Here is a 12,000-nt window from a genome sequence, read left to right as displayed (position 1 = left end):
TTAGTTTTGGAAAGGTGAGGAAGATAAACTATAGAAGGAAAAAAGCAACATAAAAGGTAATTTTGACAATTAGTTAGAAGTAATTGGAACAGAGATCTCCACATTAAAGTAGGTTTTCAGCATCACTTTCAAGAGATTCCTTGGCCAAAATGCTGGATAAAATGTGAATCAGGATTCGAGTTTAAGGTCAAAATAATACATAAACTCATAATGGCGACTAAATGCAGAGGAATTGCTCTGTTTTTGTGACATGGCACATTAATCATCATCTTCTAACTGTAAATAAATCAAAATTTGATGTCTGGTCCCTGATCCTTCCAAAAGTCTTCTTCAAGAATATCGCAACAGGTAAACGGATCAAGTCTTAATGATGATGAATCTTTTCATCAATAGTTATGTAGCTAAATAGATCTTAAGGTTTCTCCTCCTCTTAGAGAACCAACCAAGAAGTTAATCGCTTGCGCAACAAGAATCCGAGGCTTTAACTAACAGGGGCTCTAGATTGTGCTTAAGTTCAGTACAGAATAGAGGAAGGCCTACCTAAGCTAACACAGATCCATACAGCAAGAAAAGATTTAGAAGAACATAAGAGAGATAGATATTGTGAGGAAAGATTTGGAAAGCAGTGATAGTGCACGTAGAATCTTAACAAGAATGATTGGCCAAAAGGATTACTAAAGTCAAAGTTTCTAAAGTCAAAGCCTAAAATAATGTATCTTGATTATCTTGCCAGAATGTTTTATGGCATCCTATCTTCTCTCTTCACCTTCTCCATGAAGTCCTAAACAATGTTCTACTTGTCTCCTTCATCCTCAGCAAACAGTGTAGGATCCACTCATTAGAGTGAGGATGGGCATCATTGACAATTTATGTACATCATCTAACTTCATTTTAGTTTTGTATCCCCTGCATTTCTGGTGAAACTTTCATATATAGAGTGACAACACTGTTTTTATATCATGTATGCATATTAAACCAACATCATCATTCTAGATGATGCATTTCTTAATGAAAGGGGGTGACAATCAGTGTTTTGTGGAAGCTACTTCAAACACTTTCAAATTTTTATGGCCAAATCATTGCCTTTATGGGAGTTATTTATAACCGTCAACTAAAGACCTAACCTGGAACAAACAATACATATTACAAAGTTAACATACAAAGCATTCAATAATGACTTTATTAACCTAAAATCATTCACTGATAATGTTACAAAATTCCAATTCCCAAGAGAAACTTGTATAATAAAGCAAAGATAATCCCCAAGGCCCAAAACTTCCTAGCTCAAACAACCATGCTCATTGTTAAGTACACCCATAAACCTTTCCTAAAAGCAATATAATCTTCAAGTTGCTACTGCAAAAAAGAAGAAGAAGAAGAAAGAAAATAAAATAAATGGATATTTACTGAACTTGAGCAAAAGTTTCCTATCCAACTAAACACCTACCGAGGTCTTTTTTTTTTCTCTCCTCATGGGATTTAGGCTGGCTATTCCTAGGTATTATAAATACAGGCCTAGCCCAGCCTGTAATCCTGTGACATTGCCAGTTGTATTGGCCCAACCCATGAATCCAATAGAATTTTCGAGCCCAATCATCCAAACAGACCCTAAAAAGAATTCAAGGACCAAAACCCTAGCTCTTTCACTTGGAGGCTTTTGCTAACCCTATCATTACCTGAATTACTTTGAAGCATAGCAAGCCAAGACCACTTGTCCAACCTCAAAGTTTTACTAGTTTAACGTCACATACCTGAGTTTTAAGTGGTATACATTAAATCCATATAGGATTAAAAATGAAAAAAATCATCTTTGCAATACTTTTGAATCACCTCCTTCAAGGATTACGGATGCATTGTTCTTTCCCAAGATGGTAAACATCTGTGGGGTGATTAACATTAAGTGTTCACCTACTAAGATATGATTGACGGGGACCATGCCATCTGCAGCTTGGTATAGAAATACTTGACATTGGAGGCTACCTGCTTGCCCACAAGGTTCTGTGATACAAACACCTTGGAACAAGAAATGTGCCTTCATGTGCAACTCACTTCACAGAGAAGCAAGAGAAAAATTAGCAACTTCACACAGCAGTTCCATTATATCCATTTGATCAAGCCAGACTTGCAAATATGGAAACCAATAGAGCATAAATAAAGAGAGTAAAATAATAAATTTACGTGTCAAAGGAAGGCCTTAAAGAAATACGCATCCCAATGACCAATCAAAAACCTCATGCATCATTTCAGCAAATTTTTTAATGCTAAATGAGGCATATCAAAAATGAACCATCAGTAGTTACAAATGGGCATGTTTTCCTCTATTTCAAAAACCATGTTAATTTGTCCTTGCCTAGAGCAGATTTACGCCAGATGTCTCTTTGTTTCTTGATTCAGTGTCTCTTTTGCAGCATCATATTGAAAACTCTCTGGCCTCCCACAACTTGTTATTCTCAGAGAGAATCCAAAGCAACCTGTTATAACTTCTGCAACATGGCACATAACCATGTCAAATGTAAATTTGGCTTTCTCAGCTTTTGCTCTCTGCAGAGATGACCTATCATTGAATCATAAGTAGCAATAGTAGGCCTTGACGCCTTGGTCAACCATCTGATTAGAGGCTCCAAAAGCCAAATCTGTGTCCCCATGCTTGCAGTAAGCATTTATAACAATGGAATAAGTACTAATGCTAGGAACAACTCCCCTAATCTGCATAAGATCAATGAGTAACACTGAATTTTGTCCATCAAATGACAAGCAACACTGAATTTTCTGTCTGTGCACAGAGTGCTCATCATAAAATTGTAAACAACATCCATAGGGAGCACCTCACTTCTCACTATCTCATCAAATATAGGCTCGGCTTGTTGTTCCAATGTTTCAATTGCAGAGTAGCCAAGTGGCCTAGATAACTTTGAAACATCAAAATCACAATCTGCCTTTGCCAAAGCCTGCAGAGTCTCAATAACGATAGTAGATTCATGACCCTCCAGAAGATTATTCATTAGTGAAGTGAACATCACATGATCAGGAAGTAAACCCCTCTTTCGCATCTTATCAAACAATTGGTCAGCCTCCATCAATTTGTTCTCCTTGCAAAGTGTGGTGATCACAGCTGTGCAGCACTGTAAATTTGGAGCTAAGCCACACCTAAGCATCGCATCAAGAAGCTTTGATGCACAAGCCACACTGTTGTTCCTGCAGTACCAGCTTCAGAACTCCCCAGGGCTGGCCATCTCCCTCACTCTCATGAGGACATTCAGAGCCAACTCCATCCTTCCTTACAGTACCCAGTTCCGCCTCCATGACCCTTGTGATGGCCCAGCCCATATAACAAACTCAGCCCACCAAAGCCCAAAAAAAAAAAAAAAAAAAGAAGAAAACAGGAGAGAAGACTCCCGAACCTCCTCTCGCCGGCTCCCAATCGGAGTCGGAAACGAGCTTCCTCCAGCTTTATTTAAGGAGTAGATCCCTCCTCTCTCCCTTTCACCAAAGATCATAAGCTCAGTCGGCGGCAATCGTCGGAAAACCATCGAAATCCGTCTCTGTGCCCGTCAAATTGCTCACCGGAAAAGCCTCGCCAACGTCGGAGATAAGCCTCCTCCCCTTCCTCTCTTCTCCCCTTTCCTTTCCATGCCAGTGTGCATGCTCGTCGACGACCGGAGTCGCCGGATTTCTTTGAGAAAAGGAGAGTTTCTGGTTCCGTTTTTCTTTGATTTCCGGTGCCGGTGGTCATCGCCGACCACCGGTTTGGCCCTCCTTTGATCGTCGAGTCGCCCCCTCCTGCCAACGGCCGCCCCACGTCGACTGCGCCGCCGGTCGGAACTCCAATGAGGGGACTTCACGGTCCCCTGTTTCGGCCCAAAGGAACCCACGGGAAGAAGAAAAGAAAAGAAGAAGAAGAAAGAAAAGAAAAGAAAAAGAAAAGAAAAAGAAGAAAATAAAAGAAAAAAAAAAAGAAAAAAAAAAGAAGAAAAATAAAATAATAATAACATAATAATAATAAATAAGATTTTTTCTCCTCTTTCTTCCGTGAAGAAAAAGAAAAAAAGAAAGAAAAGAAGAAAGAAAAAAATAAAATAAATTAATAAAGAATGATATAAATAATAAAATGTGAGAAAGAGAGATTCTCTCTCTTCCTCTCTTTCTTCAGCCTGAACTAGTATTTTCTCTCTCTAGAATTGGACTTTCTCTCTCTACTTTCTCTCTCTAAAATTCTCCCTCTAGATTATTTTTCTCTCCTAAGATTTCTAGAATTTTGAGAAGAATGATGATGAATTTAAATGATTCTCGTGATGGATTTTTGATCTGTGATCGTCGGACGGTACACCGACATCCACTTTGATCAGATCAGTATTTTTAGATTTTATTTCTCATGATTTTATTGAATTGTCCACATGATAATCTTAACATAATTTGATCTGATCGATCAAATTTGTTGAATCATATTGTCTGAAGAATTCAAGATGAGTTTTCTCTCTCTAGAATTTTCTCTCCTCTCTTGATTGATTCTCTCTCTAAAAAGGTTAGTGAATGAAGAAATTTTTTTTAATAGTTTTGATCTGATTCTAATGAAGAACTTTGATCCATAGTTGTCAGACAGCGTACTGGCATCCACCTTAATCAGACCATGAATCTTTAGATTTGATTATCAATGATTTCGATCTAACCATGATTTGATTTGATCATGTTGATTTCACCAATCGAGATATTGGACCAATCGTAATGTTGGATTGTGTTACCTGATCAATTCGAATTGTACCTCATGAATTCTCTCTCCTCTGATTTTCTCTCTCTACTTGATTTTATGAAATCGATGAAGAAACCTCGGTCCTATCACTTCGAATCCGATTTGATTGATAGTCAAACTTTGAATCATTTAGGTCCTAATTAGATTTTGGTAAAATAAAATTAGATTATCGGACCCAATCTAAACCGTTGAAATATGGTATTCGTATTCTTTCTAATTATTGAAATTGATTCTGTATAAGATTGTGGATGTTTGATCATGGGATATCACGATATGATCTATGAACAGAATTTTTGGAAGAAAAATTTATAGAATTATGTGGGTTTATTGGAATGCGTTCGAGGTAAGTAATGTTTCACTTTTTCTAGATTTATCGATAAATTATAATATATTTTTCTGACATGATTTGTGAAATGATGCATGAATTGGATGAATGATATTTTGTTATGAAAATATCTTATTTGAAATGTTATGATGAAGCATGATTGAACATATTGATTCCATGATGTATTATATTGATTGATTTCGATACTATATGTTTATATGTTTTATTATCAAATTAGAATATGAAATATGATTTGTGAAGAATTATGATATAAAAATATGATGAATTGACAACCTGACTATGTAAAGGACCTGCCAATGGGGCATATACGTTGGCAATTGATTTATCCTGAGGGTTCATATCGCCAGAGAGACCAGCGATAAACCGTCAGAGAGACCAGCGGTTCCGAAGGACTTTGCTGCCAGATGATTCGCAGCTCACCGAAGAAGATACACGGTGTTATGACCCTGCCACAGGAAAAATATGGTCATAGCTCATGGTTGATGAAAAGAATTTAAAACGAAAGAAATTGAAATCTAGAAAGAAACTTGAATTTTCGAAAAAGAAATGAATTTGGCATGAATCATGTTGCATAATTGAAATTGATTTCGAATTGATGAATTCTATATACTTATTTTCTATAAATAATTATTTACTTAAATGCCTGATGAAATCTGTTGAGAAGTGATCATTGCTTACTGGCTGTCTAGCTCATTACCTCCTATTTTATTGTTTTTACAGATGTTGAGGAATTAAGATGATACGAGATGTGAATGGAAGAGTGATCAGAAGCAGAATCTCTATATTTTTATTTTCGGTTGAAAGTTTTATTGAATTTGTGTAAGACCTATGAATTATTGTTGAATTTATTAAGATATTAAGAAGAAATTTAGATCGTTATGTTTTGGATTTAAATTATTGACTAATTATTCCGCTGTTATTTTAGGATAGCATGATAAAATGCCTTGCATGCTTATGGAAAGAGTTTTTATGAGTATGTGATGGTTGTCATGATTCTTGATTCACAATCTCGGATCGAAAACGTAATAACTTTGTTTTCGTTGCAAAACCCATGCACCAAGGACCTGAACAAACGGGCAGTGAAGGAAAACCCGTGCCACCCATTAGCGAGCCTCATCCAGATATACTTTCGAGCACAGCCCAGGGATCAGGAGATTAAAGGCCGAGAACGGTGGGAAAACACCGGCCCCTGCCATTAGAAAAAAAAGGTCCAGACCAGAGCCTCCAACAACTTCAATTCAGCACAAAGACCATGCAACAAAGCATTATACGTCTTTATAGACGGCAAGGATCGAATTTCTATCAGTTGGTTCAAACTGGGTTTGGTCTGAATCAAATTCCCAATCTTGCAGCAGCAGTCTACCATGGAATCGGGCATGGAGTGACCATTGGAAGGGATACCTTTAGTTGCATGGGAAAAGAGGGCCGGAGGCGACGAAGGAGCGAAGGGGCGGAGGAGGTGGCCGTGGTCGATGGGGAGGCCGAAGGCAGTGGGGGGGAGGGGGAGCGAACTACTCGGCAGCCTGCGGAGGGTATGGCGCCGCGGGCTAGGAGGTGGAGGGCAGCCGAGGACAGCCAGAGGGGGCAGGTGGGCGGCGGCGTTGGGGGGGGGGGGGGGGGGGGGCGGGGCGCGGGTTGGTGTCGGAGTCGGAGACGGAGAGGGAAGAAGAGGTCGAGGTGGAGCTGGGGGAAGTGGGGTTGGTTCGGAGAGAGGGGAAATGGGAGAGAAGGGGAGGCGCGGTTCCGCTTCTCCTGGATGCTGACATTAGAATGCTATCTTGGTTGGGGTTGGAGACGCAAGCAACGGGAGCATCTCAGCTGTGAGCGCTTCGTTCGAGAATGGCAGCGGTTGAAAGAGAGAGAATCACCGAGGCTTGGCGCGGGAAGGGAGCAGGCTTTCGAAGCGTCAGGGTCGGAGGAAGCCCAACACGCAGTGTTGACCCATATGGTGTGTGGCACCATGGAGCCCATCATTCGGTGTTGAGGCCACAACCATGGGCTTCTTGGTGGGCTGACACATGCGGGGGAATCCATACAGGCATCGCTTCTGAAGTCTCCTCTCTCTCTCTCTCTCTCTCTCTCTTGTTTGATGGGAAAATGGAGAAAGGGACCGCTTTTTGTGAACCTCATGATGTAGATTCCTTGATGCAGTGAGGAAGTCAATGAATTAAACTTGAGTGATGCTTAACCACTGGCCGACTGGTCAGCACGTTGATTTTGCTTCCTTGAAAGCATGACCGCCCTCAACATTTTGCCTAGTGGATATGGTAACATAGTTATGGTGATTAATGGACTGGCTTGGAAGTATGATTTCGTGAAATGATGTATAAAATCACCTTCCAATAATATTGTGAAGCGACACTGCTTGTCCTGCATATGTGGTCACACAATTGCTGCCGAATGTCTGAAAGGTCTGTCCTTGGAACCAAACATGGAGGCAGAGACAATTGGTGTCTCATATCTTTCTTAATTGTAAGTATACAATCAAAACTACAATCTTTTCCCAGAAAAGGTCGGTGAAATTAACCGTTGAGATGCAAGGCTACGTAGGTTGCTAGTTGACAAGGAAGATGTTAGAGAGAGAGAGCCATCGGAGCAAAGAAATTTTGAATGGATGTTGCTCGATCATTTCGATGGTACGTTGACGCAAATAAGAAGGAAATAAAAGCATTTAACATACATCTCATACAAGTTTAGTTAGAGGAATTATGATACGTGGATGGTAGAAAATGATATAATGTATTCATGATCTTATTTTTACATAATGTGCCAACAGGTTGCCATCAAGAGTTGATCCGAAGCCTTCCTAATTGGTTGCTGAATTGGATCGAATAACTCTTTGCGTTTGTTGTTCTGCTGTTCGACCAAACAGAAATATCACATAGTTCTCACCAAGAATTGGTTCTGTCTTTCAGAACACTGGTAAGAGCAGATACCATTTGGTATTGTAGACACGAGATAATGCCCCAAGTAAGGGCTAAGCTAATTGTTTGATTAGGTTTTCAAAGTTAAGAAGATAGTCTTCATGTAAAAGATGCGTGAAGCCCCAAATAAAATGCATGGGAAATAATCTAGAATCGCTGAGAAACCTGAAAAACAAAAAAATAAAAATAAAAGAGGTTCGATCATGAAGAAACCAGCCAGGAGCAGCCTCTTTCAAATATTTCATGCCATCTTAATTCAATTTGTTTGAGATTTCCCTTGAGTGTTGCACGGTGCTTTCTTAGACATTACACATAAAAAGGGAATCTGAATCAAATCTACTACCAAAGCAAGCCTTTTTTTCCTTTTTGATGAATGCTTCCAACGAAAGTTGACCCAGAAACACAACATTCTCTGGGACCTTTTCCAGTTATTCAAACGGAGCGAGGTTACATGCAAGGTGAAGAACCGAGCATGCATTATATGTTTGTAAATCAATTCTATTTTAAAGGAAGTCTGCAAAATTATTCTTAATATTGACATCTAATTACTTATTTAATTTTCTTCTCATCAGGTAAGCATTCCCCCAAAAAAGGGACATGTTTAAATTGTTCACTTCCAAATCTCTCCTCTTGTATTAATTTTTCTGCTATTTACATTGTCCACATCTTTTGGAAGTGCATATTGAGGAGAAATTCGGTAAATAAGTTCATTGATTATTAGACTTGATATTGGGGAGAACTCTATCATGTCAATTATTGCAGCCAATCTCCAGTGAAGTGGTCGGCGAGAGCCGAACTGTTGCGTCTAGGCGATAAAGGAAAGGAAATTTGCAAAAAAAATCTACTTATTGGAAATTATCCGATGGAGATCCTTCAATATCTAAGTCAGTCAGAGAAAAGAAATAATCAAAGAGCCAAAGCGAGAGCTCAAAATAGAAGAATGTTGTCGCGCTTGATTTCGCATGTACCTGTCCTCCATTGTTTATTGGTATTTATAAGACTAGGAAAGCCGTTATATGTAACCCCATCCCAAATACTCAGAATGTGGAGTTATGGTATTTAGTGGGCGTTACCTTATTAACTTTATTAAGATCGAGTAATGGGCCGCTCGTGGACGACAATTACGCTCCATGTTTGCATGTAATTAATGCTATGTCAAATAACTGTCGTCGATTTAGATCGGCCACAAATCGAGATGAGCATTCTGCTTACTAGCAGTTCTGATTAAGTAGATAAAACTTGAAGAGGCAGGTCGATTATGGATCGATTTACCAGAAGGCAGGTTAGACTTATGACGACTCGCCTCTCCGATGAGATCAACTTTCTGATGACCTCGATCTTTTGATAAGGTCAACCTCCCGATGAGATTGGCTTCTTGATGACCTCTTCGGAGGAAGAAAGTAGTCGGCTAAGCGATGAGGATCTACCCTAACATCGATCATAGCCGGCACCATGGATACATATAGAGGCAAGCTACCCAGGATCAAGAATTAATGCACTACAAGAAAATAAAGTTTTTGCGATGAATTTTTTTATGACGAAAAAAATTTCCGTCGCAAATAAGCTATTTACAACGTTTCAAATTTTTATCGTTAATAAAAAAATATTTACGATGATTTTATAATTTCATCATCAATAAAGAATATTAGCGATAAAAAATATAATTTCATCATAAATATATATTATTTTTGATAAATTTTTCATCATAAATAATAAAATATTATTTAAATTTTAAATTTTTAAATATTACTGATGAAAAACTTTTCATCGTAAATAATTCAATTTTTTACAATGAAAATTTTTTCCATCGTAAATAATTGTTATTTACAATAAAAATTTTCATCATTAATATATGAAGAAAAATAAAAAATTAAAATAATGAATATTATAGATTATTTGTGATGTAATTTTTCATCATAAATTATTGAATTATTTATGATAAAATATCTATTATGTCGTAAATAAATTTATTAACGATGAAAATTTTATAGTTAATATTTTAAAAAATTAAAAAATTTAAAATAAAGATTATTTGTGATGAAAAAAATTATGTCATAGATAATAAAATATTTAAGATAAAAATATTTTTTTCATTATAAAATACTGATCATTTATGATGAAAGCTTTTTATCACTAATATGTGAAAAAATAAAAAAAAATTAAAAATTCAAAAGCTCAACTATTAGGGATGAAAGTTTTCATCATAAATAATGAAACTATTTACGACTAAAAAAAAATTATGTCGCTAATACTCAAATTTTTACGATAAAAATATTTCACCATAAATAATAAAAAAATATTAAAAATTTAAAAATTATAGATTATTTATGATGAAAATATTACATCGTAAATAATCCCTTATTGATGATGGAAGTTTTATTTTTCATCGTAAAATCATTGATGATTTACAATGAATATTTTTTATCGCTAATATATGAAAAATAAAAAATTTTAATTTTCAAAAATTACACTATTAGCGATGCAAAAATTTTATCATAAATCATCAAGTGTATTTGCGATGGAAAACATATCTTCCATCGCTAATAAACCTATTTTTAAAAAGTTTTAAAAATTTAAAAATAAAAAATATTTATGATGAAAATTTTGCATCGTAAATAATCTCCTATTTGCGATGCAAAATCGACTATCCATCACAAAATTGTTGATGATTTACGATGAATATTTTTCATCGTTAATATGTGAAAAATAAAAAATTTTAAAATTTAAAAATTAGACTATTAGTGATGGAAAATAGGAATTTTGTCGCTAATTCTTTTTTTATAATGAAAAATTTCATCGCTAATATTTAAAAAATTTTAAAAATTTTAAAATAACAGATTAATTATGATGAAAATATTATATCGTAAATAATATGTATTTACGATAAAATAACAGATTAGATAAGCAAATTAAAATAAAGTCACATGATATGCATCCTAAACAACGTGATCTAGTTTAAATAATTTTTCATTGGAAGACTTAGATCCCAATTCTAAATCTATTCTTATATAAATATCAAACAATACTATTCATTCAATTCTAAATAAAACCAAACTTATGTCTCTAAACTCTTTTTTTACGTTTATGTTGGTTGCCCATCTTATATTATAACTTCAGAATCATGATCTAAATATAATGGATTCTGATATGATAAAATGACGTATGAATCGTTGAGGTACCTATGATGGGATCTTTAGAGGCAAGGACTACACATGAATCATTTTCAAGAATTCACAAATGATTGGCTTTTTACGTATTTTTTTTATATTATGGCAACATCCTAGCTAGATTTGCTCTCTTGAATAGTTCAACGATTAGGAAGACTTTTAACTGTCATACTCTAATTTTAAAAAGCAAGCTCTTTAAATACTCGAGACCTAAGACCCATCAGCCCATCAACAGTATATACAAAATTATCACAAAGATTTCTCTAATCGCTTGGCTCTCTTTCTTTCAACTCTCATCAATGACAATCAATCAGCTTTTATCAAGAGAAAATCTATTATAGAGAACTTAAGTGCACATGAGATGATTAGCTTATTGTATGCAGAAGGTCGAGATAAAAAGATATTCCATATAAATTAGATTTTGAAAAAGCCTTCGCACCATTATCTTCGACTTCTTACTTGACTTGCTCAAAAGCCATGGCTGCCTGAAAAGTGGATTGGTTGGATAAGGAGCCTTCTCTCTACAGCATCGGTGGCTCTTATTGTTAATGGTAAGTCTGAAAGATTGATCAGATACCACAGAGGACTCCATCAAGGTGACCCTCTTTCGTCGCTCCTTTTCATCCTAGTAATTGATGTTCTTTCTAGATTACACTAAGAGGCGGGCCACCTAAGGTTCATTAAAAAGATTGGATCTATCAAAGTATTTCATGACTTGAAGAGCCTTCACTTCGCAGATAATATTTTACTATAACTTGGTGTATATATATATATATATATATATATATATATTATCTTTCTATGAAGCATCACATT

Source organism: Elaeis guineensis, chromosome 4 (assembly GCF_000442705.2).
Source record: "Elaeis guineensis isolate ETL-2024a chromosome 4, EG11, whole genome shotgun sequence".
NCBI classification, from domain to species: Eukaryota; Viridiplantae; Streptophyta; class Magnoliopsida; order Arecales; family Arecaceae; genus Elaeis; species Elaeis guineensis.
Note: the sequence above shows the minus strand (reverse complement) of the source record.